Source organism: Heloderma suspectum, chromosome 1 (genome assembly GCF_057233095.1).
Source record: "Heloderma suspectum isolate Gila_16-S chromosome 1, 16-S_ref, whole genome shotgun sequence".
In the NCBI taxonomy this organism is placed as follows: Eukaryota; Metazoa; Chordata; class Lepidosauria; order Squamata; family Helodermatidae; genus Heloderma; species Heloderma suspectum.
In genome coordinates, this window is record NC_139458.1 from 200,153,164 (window position 1) to 200,165,803 (window position 12,640).

General features: G+C 42.6%; 1 protein-coding gene across 9 annotated transcripts in view; it reads right to left on the reverse strand.

The window, feature by feature from the left end:
• OSGEPL1 (O-sialoglycoprotein endopeptidase like 1) overlaps positions 1-9,495 on the reverse strand; it is a 47,671-nt gene extending 38,176 nt beyond the window's left edge. For 5 of the 9 annotated variants that reach the window (XR_014785170.1, XR_014785168.1, XM_084815985.1 and 2 more), the window contains exon 1: positions 6,748-6,805. The gene's annotated coding sequence lies outside the window, so the exon portion shown is untranslated. Of the gene's footprint in view, positions 1-6,525; positions 6,806-9,188 lie in introns of those variants that run through there. The other 4 variants (XM_084815976.1, XM_084815950.1, XM_084815959.1 and 1 more) reach the window with 4 other exon arrangements.
• Between the last annotated feature and the right edge of the window lie 3,145 nt (positions 9,496-12,640).

The following is a 12,640-nucleotide window of genomic DNA, read 5'->3' on the forward strand; positions in this document are numbered from 1 at the left end:
CAATCCAAAGCTAAGAAAGAGAGCTACCTTTGCTTTCAAAAACCTTCAAAGATTTAGAAACCTATTATTCTACACAATAAAAGGATTATATATTGGGATAAAACTCTATTGATAGCTTGATTACATAAAGGGAACACAGCTGAATGAAACATGAGCAAGTATGGTAATCCTTTATTCCAGGTATAGTTATATCCTTTATTCCAGGTATGGTTCCAGGTCTTTCCTAATTTTTTTTTTTAAGGGTTCATGAAGCATCAGCAGTGCAACATGAACCTCTCTCTCAACAAATCTGGAGATTTGGAAGGTATTCACAGGGTCACCTAACCCTATCCCTGCCACAAAGACAACCTGGCAGAGAGACACTCTTGCACAGTTCCAATTCACAAGACCTTATGTGGGGAAACTTCCTGGTGGCTTGAGCTCAAGAGTTATCTGAGACAAATGCTGTCCTCTTTCTATCCTAAAAGGGCCAGATCCCACACCAACAAGACAGATGTGGAAAATATTTACAGACAAGAAGTGATGGGGGTGTGGTGTGACCACCACCACTTGCAATGCATTTTTATGGTATTCTTTATTTTTGTTTTGTTTTGTTGTAACCAATGGTTGTAATAATAAAATTTTATTAATTCATTCACTTGGAATGTAATGAAGGCAGAACCTATTGGCCTGAGAGGTTTTCTATATCCCTTCCTTTCCATGCAATGGAAATGAAGAAAGGTAGAAATTATTAAGAAATCCAACATCTTCTACCACAGTTCTCTCGAGGGAGCACTGCATTGGTTGAGAGATGGAATACCAGTTCTGTTGTCAAAAAGATAGCACCTCCCAACTCCTTAGAAACCTTGACGTGTGCAAGGAGTCCACGAAATACACAGGTGCACTACCTAACAGTGACTGAAATAGCAATGTAAACCCTGCTCTTCAGTACTTCTGTATTGAGGATGCAATTGAGATTTCCCCCCTCCTTTATACAATTTGATTGTTACTGCAGCAGTTACAAGAATCTGGACAACGTGTTGTAGGTCTATCTAGCACAGCGTTCTGTTTCAGACAGTGACAAGCCAGATAAGCAGGGCAGAGGGTGGGGTGATAGCCATCTCTTCATGTTTTCCCCCAGCATCTGTTAAGTCAGGGGCACAATACTCTATTTTGAACAACTCTTCTATGTTCACTCTTGAAAATTATCATTATCCTAAAAATGAATAGCACTGAGTTGGCACACAATTAGGATGGGGCGAACGAACAGTTAGACATATTGAGGCAACCTAGGGTGTAATCCTATGCACGTTTAGACAGAGAAAAGGCCTACAACTCTCAGCAGTCCCCAGCCAGCTTTTCTCTATCTAAACATGCATAGGATTGAGCCCCTAGTAAAACAAAATAAATCTAGCATTACATTGGCTTAGCAGAAAAACTTGAGCAAATGTTAGAGATCAGGGTGCTAGTACCAAATCTCTGAAACAGATATTGTTTTCATACAACACATAAAAACGACTCAGCTGCTATTCCTGCAAACCCTGGGTAAATGCATCTGTGTAAATAAAAAGCAAGATTATCTACACCGCTTGTATGCACCTCCAGTAATTTACTCAAATCTGCTGACGTTACAGGAGTCCACACAGCCACATCACTGCCAAAAGCAATCAGAGCAAGCTATGGCACCCTAATCATAGTTGGTAGCCTATCCTCAGCCATATATCATAGAACTTATTTTATCAAAGTGAAAACTGAAACTAAGGCTAAGCGATGTATCTTAACTGATAAGAGCACAAGATCCTGCTGCCTGGATTTTTATTCTCTTCATTAATGCTGTTATACTAAATGTTGCAATACTTAATGGCCTGCCTCGCACATATTGTTAACTCATGGTTTATTTAAAGCATGGTTTGTTGCCCTACCTAGAGTTTGGCAGACAATCGAACAAACCATTGTTTGTTTTCTCAGTCCCTGGGTTGTTTGTTTCCCTCCTCCTTTGTTCACTCTGTGAACCACTTTTGCCTGCTACCTCTGCAGTCTGGTGAAAAAACTCATGGTTCTGGATTTGCACATAACAACAACCTATGGTTTAAACAACCCACAGTTCACAAGTCAACAACAAACCATGACACGGTTTGCACAACATATTGGGTTTTTTAACCCTCGCATAATCCCGATGGCCAGGTTTGGATGACAAGCCGCAATCCCATTGTGGGTTGCATATTCAAAATGGCACCTGGCACATGCTTCAGCTCATCATGGGTTAAATAGCTCATGGTGAGCCCAGCATGTCATGCGAACCTGGCCCATGGGTTCTTTTCATGGATTGTTCGTGGTTAACAACACATACTTCCAGATTTGCATGTAACAACAACCCATGATTCAACAAACCATGGTTGTTATGTGAAAACTTGTATGCGTGTGTGTATGAGAAAGACAAGAATATACAGTCAAGCCTGTTAAGGCAAAGTTTGTTCCCTCTCTAGCAGGTTGCCATTGAAGTTATATTTACTATTTAATTGCTGGGAATACAAAAGCTACAAGATTAAGATTTGTGGACATTCTCATTGCATTTTATATTTTTCTACAGAGTTCAGCTGTGCTTGAAATATCCTGAACAAATCTCTTCACTGCAGGAATAGTGGGTGTGAGATTATATGCTGAGCATTCTTGACATAGGTTCCCTGCCTGCGCATATTTTTTTAAACAATCAGGGCAATTAGGGAACCATAATCTAGTCATTAGTACATATTTGTTTTAATATTTGCATAGCACCTTTTCATAAACAATTCTCAAAAAGGCTTAGATATGTGGACATACTTTAGTCTACAAAATATCAACTTCCATTTTCTAGGGACTTTTAAGTCACACAGACCAGTTTGCCAAACCTGTAGGCAAGTTTACCTTCAATGTTATAAACAAAACTATGAAGTCTGCATAAAAACAGATTTATAGCCTGACCCTGTGCATATTTACTATGACAGTTTATCTGTATATCAAAAACAACTTTCTGCAAGTCCTACTGTTTACTTAAGGATGCTAATCCCTGTGATGTGGGGATAAATATGGACAGCAAAAGTGGATACAGAGAGCCCTTAGAGTTACAAAGAACTTCAAGCTTGGAAGGATAAACAGCTACCACCTATTGTTCAATGGATTGAAGATCTCACTGCTCTTGCTATATTTGAACCTATCTCCTACAGCCATCAGTCTCCTATGGTTGCTTATTTAGATACATGGACTGTTTATATTAACATATATATTTGAAATGGAAGTGTTAGAGCCTTCTTTATCCCTCTTTTTCTTTTTATTAAGGGTGATGCAAAGTATTATTGTGTATGGAGATGTTTTATGATACCTTTGTCCTTTTTCCCCAGCTCTAATCCTGCCACCCTTTGTGGTTTTCCCTTTTGTTTTGTGTTTTGTTTGTGATTGTTATCCTTGCAATTTTTTTTTAAAGTATGCTACGTTGAATCAAATAGCAGCATATTCCACAAGATAGAGAAAAAACGCTGCTCAACATGTTGTTTTATATCTCTTCTGCACATAACAACTGCAGAAGAGACAGTGCCACATTCTTTTTATTGCACTTTAATGCTGAACAAGTAGACCATGAAGGCGATTTCGTGTTTCACTTTTTGCTGGCGGCCTGATAGAACTACAGGTCTGCAGTAAAGAAAATAATGGCGCTAGTCTGCAAATACATATGTATAAGCACACTAAACGGTATTTCCTACAGTTTGTAATGCCACACTCACACACAACATTCGAACACTTTTCCCCCCTCCAAAATTGACCACAGTTATGGGCTCCAAGGATCTTTGCTTCAGCTTATGCTCAGATATTGCCACATACCTAAGACATACTTGCTAGAACAGGTTAATCTTAATGCTACATATTTTGGCAGCCTCCAGGGAAATGCTGCTATGTACTACAGTATTGCTTAGCTATAGGTTATTCTTTTAGAGCTACATCAGTTATCCACAATTCTGCGCATATCTACTCAGAACTAAGTTCCGCTGAGTTCAATGGGATTTACTCCAACTTGCAGTCTACGAGCAGAAAGACATAGCTTGATGTAACAGAAAGCATATGCTGTAGCAACAGTGCGAGAAAATACATTTTTTATGGGAACAAGCCCATAAAAGTAATAAAATTAATACAACAACATACTGAAACAACTTAAAACAGCAGAGTACAGGATTCGCAAAAGTATTTAAAATATTTACAGTGCATCCTATACAAGTCTACTCAGAAATAAGTCCACCGAGTTCAATGGCAGTTGCAGCCTTAAAACACTTAGGGCACAATTCTATGCATGTTTAGACAGAAAAAAGTCCTACAACTCCCAGCATGCTAGGAGTTGTAGGACTTCTTTTCTGTCTAAACTTGAATAGAACTGCACCTTTAACTCACTTAAAAGCAGAATAAAAAGGGTTTTGTGCAGCAGTTCCAACAAAAACATAAGACAGAGGGCTCCTAGAGCTATTAATCAGAAAGGATTGTGCAGCAATTCCAACTTTTCTTTCTAACAGATTTTGGGAGCTTACAGACAATGCTTTTATAGAGTGATTATCCTGCCTCATTGATGGAATTTTACAGGGGGTCTAGATGTTGTCCTCCTCACTTTGTAACCCTCCCGTGTTTTCCCACTGCTTCTTCCATCTTTTAACTTAACGTTGAGGAGGAAAATACAGAATAGCTGTAGTGTTGGTAGCACTAGGAACCCTCTGTCTGGAAGCACCCTTTGTGGAGTAAGAAAAGACTGAAAAGTGGTAGGAAAACACAGGAGGATTACGAATGGAAGCTGTTGTCTCGACCCCATAAAATTTTGTGAATGAGGCAGAGCAATGGCATGAGAAAAGTATTGTCTAAAGCACCTAAAATAAGCACCAGGCAAGCTCACATAAAATTTTGTGAATGAGGCAGAGCGATGGCAGGAGAAAAGCCTTGTCTAAAGCACCTAAAATAAGCACCAGGCAGGGGAGGACGTTTCAGAGACTGAATTACCACAGCCACAAATGCCCTTTTCCGATAGGATATGGCTGTAAACCTGTGCAAACTTTCTTGGGACTCATCCCATTGGACCCAGAGTAAACTTGACTATACTGCATTGTTAAGGTCTTTTACAGAAAAACACTCTTTCCTATCGGGGAGGAGTTTGTTCTAATGTTTTAGCTGTAAACTGTTTTATGTTGTCATTGTTTTTATTGCTTGATTGTGCATTCTATTTCGTGTGACTGATTTTGGTCATGCTCTTGTACGCTGGTCTGGAATCTGTCAGGATGCTCAAAAGGCAGTTCACAAATATTTTAAAAACAAACCTGCGACCCACAAAGTCAGCGTAGCTTGCTAGTCAAATTGTGGCAGATCATCTGGGGCTGAATGAACCTCTTGTTTCCAGTTCATACAAGAAAGAGTCCTGTACTACCTTAAAGACTAACACATTTATTTTGGGATAAGCTTTCGTGGACACGGTCTACTTTATCAAATGTGAACAACAAAACTTTTTGCTGTTTTGGCTGCAACACACTAACATGGCTACACCATGGAAATTGTTTTTAGTTGACTGAAAAAGCAGGGGTGGGGTTTGTCCAGCAGCTATTAGGCCATCCACATGGCTTCTAGGCTACACTTCTTAGTACCGGGGTGGGCCACTTATGTCCCTTGAGATGGTGTCCCTATTATCTACTGAGCCATGTTATTGTCCCACAAAGCCCTAAACAACTTGGGACCAAGATATCTAGCAGACCGCCTTCCCTTATATATAACCAGCTGACTTTTACGAACATCAGAAGAGGCCTTGCTGGTCATTCTGAAATTAACGGAACGTTGCCACGCAATATCTGAGTGGCAGGCCTTCTCAGCAGTGGCACCCACCCTTTGGAACCTGCCCCCCCCCCCCAGCAGCTCGGGAGGCAGACTATGTGGCATTTTTCAAACGCCTCCTCAGAACACACTTCCTCACCCAGGCTTTCCCTGGGTTGTAATTTAGGGTGCAATCCAATGGGGATAGTCGGCTGCCTCTGAACTCAAGAGGTGACTCTCCAATGCAGGGTGGGCAGAGCGCGGAGGGGATCTTCTCCTCCGCACTACGGCCGCCCTGCATTAGCGGTTGCATGGCCAATTTCGGCTGTCTAGCCAGAGTGTGTTGGGGGGGGGGGGAGGCTGGACAGCAACGATGCTCCCACTGTCCCCTCCCCCAGGAACGTCCCTCCCCCACCCCCCACTCTGCGCTGCCCTTACGGGTGTGGAGCTGGGGACAAACCGCACCTCTTACAAGGAGGTGGTTTTCTGGGAACCGGCCTTGGACCTGGGAACCGGCCTTCCCATAAACTCAAAAAATCCGATGGCTGTCTAGCAGCCATAGGATTGCGCCCTTAACTAACCATGCTGCTCCACCTTGCTGCTCCTTATATTGCTCTTATTATAACTGAAATTGGCTTTCCTGCTGCATTTTAAATGTGATGTTAATATTTATATGTAAACCGCGTAGGGTTTTCATTATATTTAGCAGTATATAAATATCACAAATAAATAAAATACCCACGGCTCCCAGCAGCCCTAGACAGCACAGGCAACGGTGAGGGATGATGGGATTGCAGGCCGAAAACAACCCGGCGGGCCACACATCCCCCCCCCCCGGTTTAGCGGGTCACAAGCGGTATCGAGCAATCCCCCCCCCGGCAAAAACGGCCGCAGGCCAGGCTCTGCCTCCCCCCCCCCCCGGCCCCGCTCGCGCTCCCTCTCAGCCGCTGCCCCACCCACTGGGAGACGTCCACGAAACGACAACGCCTCTCCGCTTCGGCTCAGCACGGGTTAATCTGGAGAGGCGGCGCTTGGGCCGACGCCCCTGCCTGCGCAGCGGCCGAAGCCACGTGGGCTAGGACGGGCCATTCGCAATGGCGGAGGAGACGAACCGGAAGAAACCAACCAACCGCCTTCCACCCGGGGGGGGGGGTCAATTTCCCCTTAATTTCCCGTTTGGCTTGGAATCTGCCTTTTAGAGGGCGTGGGGGCGACCTGGGCCCTGTGCGGGCCAAGACGGTGATCGTTCAGACGCCCTGACTTCCACGTCAAACCACCTTCCCTCTCAGCCCATCTGTTTTTTTGTAACATCCTGCCTGATGAAGAGATCTGCAGCTCTCGAAAGCTTGTACACATTTATTGTTGTTGGCCTAATCAAGGTATTACGCCGCTGTGGATTTTTTTTTCCGCCTTAGGACCAACCCGGCTACCTTTGCTTTCTGCATTAACAGGACTCTGGCTATGGATTGGGTTAGGAGACAGCTTGAGGGGTGCAGTTTAACTAGAACTACCTCAGCTTCAATCGGTTGTATTTAGCATGGGACATTTTTTATTGTTTTTCTGGAAATCAAGAGCCTGAGACAAAAAGAGGCCACGTTGGGATAGATCTAGTTTCCACTGTAACGTGTTAAAGCATTATTTCACAATCTTCACTGCTGTACAAAAAAAGGAGACTGGTGTAAAAGGCGTTTCCTACATAATGGTCAGCATTGCAGGGTTGTTGTGAACTATTCTCAGCTGTAGCATATCTTCCCCTCTCCCTGCAAAATGGTAACTGTGGACTGCATTTTTAGCGACCCCCCCTTTTTTTTTATATGAAAGAGGACTTGAATTAGAAAGCATGAACTCTTGCCTTCTTTTGGGTTTGGACCCATTAAGTGGAAGACTTGTACACAACTGCTCCTAAAGACCTGTATTTCCTCATTTTGTCTAGGAGCAACTACCACTCATTTGAAGTCTGGGGGAGGGGGGGTGTCTCAAAAGTTATTGGTTGTTTCCAGATGTGGCATTTGCTGTGGCATCACCCTACCTCATTCAGACTTCTACGGTCGTCTTCCACATACAACTCTCGGGTGTTTTCCTACTACTTCTCCCATCTTTTCTTACTACAGAAAAACCATTAAGGAGAAAAATACAGCATAGCTTCCATAGTCTGTGGAAGGCAAATGGTACTTTTAGAAGTTTGAAATGAGTGGGCTGGAGACAGATCTGGGTAACAACTGGGGTTTATGATTTCATGAATGGGCCCAGCTATTGCTTCTTTGTCCCAGAATACCAAGTGTAACTTGATACCTGTAGCGCCGTCTGCAATCTCTTTATCTTGAGACTGGAAGAAGCAGCTGGAAAACAGGAGGGTTACAGGTGCGAAGACATCTGGACATCATGAATGGAGCAGGGTAGTGGCTGGGGGCTGCAGAGGGGGGCGGGGAAATTGGCAAAGATTGCTTCTCCCCTGGCATCACTGGAAGTGTTTTGAGTGGAACTCCACTCAGGGACACTCCCACTGGTGGAATAAAAACCCTCGATCCAACCCAATGAGTTCAATGGGGCTTACTTCCAGTTATACACAGCTTTGACAGGTGTTTTTTTTTTTTTTAGCAGATAAGGCAGTATATTAATGCTAACAAATAATTGCAGCTGAAGGTATCAGCCATTGTTCCAAGATCTTAATAAAAGGCTCATTCATAGATAGAAGCTGTGCAACAGCAGAACAGACAGCCACTGAAGGTGGTGGACTCTCCATCAGAGGCTTTTAAGCAGACACTGGTTTGACCACCTATACAGGATGCTGTAGCCGATTTCCTGCATTAGCAGGTGGTTGGACTCTGGACTTCCAGCTCTGATTTTACTGTCCCCTCCACCCACTCTGAGTCTCTCCCTTCTTGTTATTAGATCCTTTTTCCTTTTAAGGAAAGGAATCTCTTTGTTTTGTTAAAGCAGAAGACAAACTAGGCCACTCCACCTTCTCTTATGGTTCAGCTTCTGGTATCAAATCTAGTGGTGTATATATCCACAAATGTAGCAAGGTCTTCTAGAACCCTCACCTCCCCATTACAGAAAACCAGTACGTATGTATGTGAATCACACCATCAGGGTAAAGGAGTACTGAAATTAAATAGAATGTGCCATGTGTCCTGATATAGACAAAATGAAAGAGACTTGTCCATGCATTCAGCAATGCCATAGCTAAGGTAAGCTCTAGCATCACCTCCAGAACTACGTGAAGCTGTATATATCAGCAATGAAGACTGTTTTGTATGAGATGAGTCATTTTCTAAAGTCCAGGCCAATTCTGCATGTAAAGTCACTTTGCCCTCGGTTATATTAAGCAATTATACTGTTAAAAGCCAACACAAACAAGTGATTTAAAAATAGTAGTTGTCAACTTTAATTTTACTCACAAGGTTGGTGATTCACCATTTTAGTGTCACTGAGATTCCGTACTCTGGCGCATCTGATCCATTTAGTGTGCAGTCCTATGGATGTTGAGACAGAAAAAAGTCATACAAGGCCCAGAATTCCCCAGCCATATTGGGGACTTTTTTCTGTCTAAACATGCATAGGATTGTACCCTAAATCTTTTTTTTTTATTATTGTTCAAGTTGAAGGTAAACATATATGTTTGGGCTGGCTTGACCACTAATTGTGAAACCAGCCACTCCCATGTTTTATTTTGTCCAGCTGGAAAGTTGTGAAGCCCATGAAGCCCAGATTTGGAACAACTTACAAAAAGCACAGAGGAACATGTACTACCCCCCAAATGAAGTAATTTCAGATCTAGCTGGAAAAACTATTAGGGCAACATCAGAGATCATGCAAGTAAACTTCCACTACACAATAGGACTTCCACTCCCCTGGTGTCCCGCAACTCTGCTCTGGAGGGTTGCCAGTGGTGACCCTCCAGAGCTGGACACCACTGGATTTCATCCTTACAAAAAAGCATCCTCATTTCCTGAAGTACAAGTGAATAAATATTCTGCTGCCAAATCACTAGCCACATTTACAGAATTAAACAGTATTTGGCTCATTAGTAATGTGGTGCCTGTGAATCCCCTATTATTTTATCTGGGTTTTTTGTTTTTTAAAGGGAAAGCATTCAAAGTGTTAAATACTGTGACTTCCTTTGAAATTTATGTCAACTGTGTTTTAGAATTTTGTTTTAATAAAAACTTTATAAACATTTTTTAATAAAAAATTCAGTTTTTGTATAAACCAGTTATTAGGTTTACCAAGCTCAGCCACTGAAGACTGCACCTATCATTTTAGGAATTACATAGAAGGCAGAATTTTTATTCAATTTTTTTATTCAATTTTATTCATTTTTATTCAATCCCTAAATATGCAGGGAGCTTGCTAGGCAAACCCAACTGTGATCAGACAGCCCAAAAGTGAATCCTTCGAAATATTAAGCAAAAGCAGTTTTAACCCTAGAAATGTGTGTCACATTAGAGCATTTAAATATTATACAATGGCTGATCATGAAACAGGATTTCTCCGCAGTGTCTACATCAGCCTCTGCCAACCTAGTGCCCTCCAGATGTTGTGGACTGCAACTCCCATCAGACAGCAGAGCCAATGGTCAGGAATCCTAGGAGTTGGGAGTCCAAAATATCTGGAAGATTCCAGGTTGGGGAAGGTTGGTCTACATTACAGGGCTTTAGTCCTTAACTCCCTTTTTAGATGAACTAGTAAAGTGCCCATCAATATATTTGGTAGAAGGAAGTCATTCCTCCTCCACCCACCCGCAGCACATTATCTATGTTAGCACTATTGTTCAGTGAGGGAAAATCTAGGCCTAGAGAGCGGAGTCTGCATGGTTCCTTGCTTTTAATGCATTATGAAAGTCTGGATGATGGACTGCAGGGCAAAGGTTCTTCTCTCCCCCTTTTAGTTCCCTTTCCCTCATTAGCCCAAAAAGACTTTTCAGCCTCTACCCCAAAGCCTAGTCTTCTATCACAGATCCCTGGGATCTCATGAAGGGATTTGGGGCAGGTGAGAGGGAGAGAAGTACAACGTAGTCCTATATGGAGTGTGGTCAAGAGACAGGGACTGGGTTAAGTTTGTTAGTTTTTGGAAAGTGGATATTTTGATGATGATGCAAGTGTGCGTTGCTTCTTACCTCACATTTCCTCCCAACAACGCTGGCTGCTCGGCAGTCACAGGGAGCGAAGGATTATGGCTCAATTAAGGGCCAAGCAATATTTGTATTGGGTTCAGCCCATCAAACTATATTGTATACAATGGACAGAGCTCAGTCCTGACATTATATGTGGCCTGTCCCTGCCTTTCTTTGGCATGCACTACTTTGCCTTGTGGCTCTTTTCAGTTTATGTCCTAATGTTCTAGTACTTCAATCCACCAAAAATGGGAGAAAAAGTGCTTCACTCAAGTTATACGATACACAGGTACCCAGAGAATGAACAACAGTGACCCTGGAGACATGGGTGGACATGGATGCATTTCATTAGTCAGAGTGTGGAATCAAAAGCCAAACAGAGCTGAAAACGGGGGAGACAACCCTAAATAAGGACTCTGATTTACCCATTTGTCTCATTCTCAGGAACAGTGACAAATGAAAGGCAGAAATGAATGAGAATTTAGGAACTAAATTCTACAAGCGAGAAGGATCTTGGAATTGTTGTCGATCACAAGCTGAATATGAGCCAACAATGTGATGTGGCTGCAAAAAAGGCAAATGCTTTTTTGGGCTGCATTCATAGAAGCATCGCTTCCAAATCCCGGGAAGTACTAGTTCCCCTCTACTCAGCACTGGTTAGGCCTCATCTGGAGTACTGTGTCCAGTTCTGGGCACCATACTTTAAGAAGGATGCAGACAAACTGGAGAGGGTTCAGAGAAGGGCAACAAAGATGATCAGGGGACTGGAAACAAAGCCCTATGAAGAGAGACTGAAGGAACTGGGCATGTTTAGCCTTGAGAAGAGAAGACTGAGGGGAGATATGATAGCACTCTTCAAGTACTTGAAAGGTTGTCACAGAGAAGAAGGCCAGGATCTCTTCTTGATCATCCCAGAGTGCAGGACGCGGAATAATGGGCTCAAGTTACAGGAAGCCAGATTCCGGCTGAACATCAGGAAAAACTTCCTGACTGTAAGAGCAATACGACAATAGAACCAATTACCTGGGGAGGTGGTGGGCTCTCCCACACTGGAGGCCTTCAAGATGAGGCTGGACAGCCATTTGTCAGGGATGCTCTGACTTGGATTCCTGCATTGAGCAGGGGGTTGGACTCGATGGCCTTGTAGGCCCCTTCCAACCCTACTATTCTATGATTCTAACTATACTCAAGTACATAGCAACCCATATCTCCCCAGCCTTATCAGAGGCAGTCAATCTAGGATCAACAATTTTGACACAACACCCATCCCTTGTGTAAGCAAGCTGTAACCTGCTGTGTGAACTCAGAACGGAAACGAAGTGGCACTTTGAATATTCATTTCTTAAAATAAATCAAAGGCCTCTCAGGACAATTTTTTTTAATTGGAGTAAACCACATAAACCAGATTTGGGGGGGAAATGTCAGAGGATAGACAACCCCCCCGCCTTACCACATCAAAGCCTTATATAATAGCTAAAAAGGATTCTTATTCAGTTCTTCTTACATTTTACGTAGTGTTTCAAACACTAGTCCTAAATTACAACTCTAATTCTAATTTAAAAAGCACAACAGCAATTTGTTATGCCTACAACCTTTTGGTACAGTGAACCGCACTTACAATATACTATATTCATATGATCAGTCTCCAAGTCATTCACTTTATTAATATAAAACCATTGCAATTGTTCAAAAAAGACATTTCAGAGAGTGAGAATAACTAAGAGAAAAGTCTAGTAT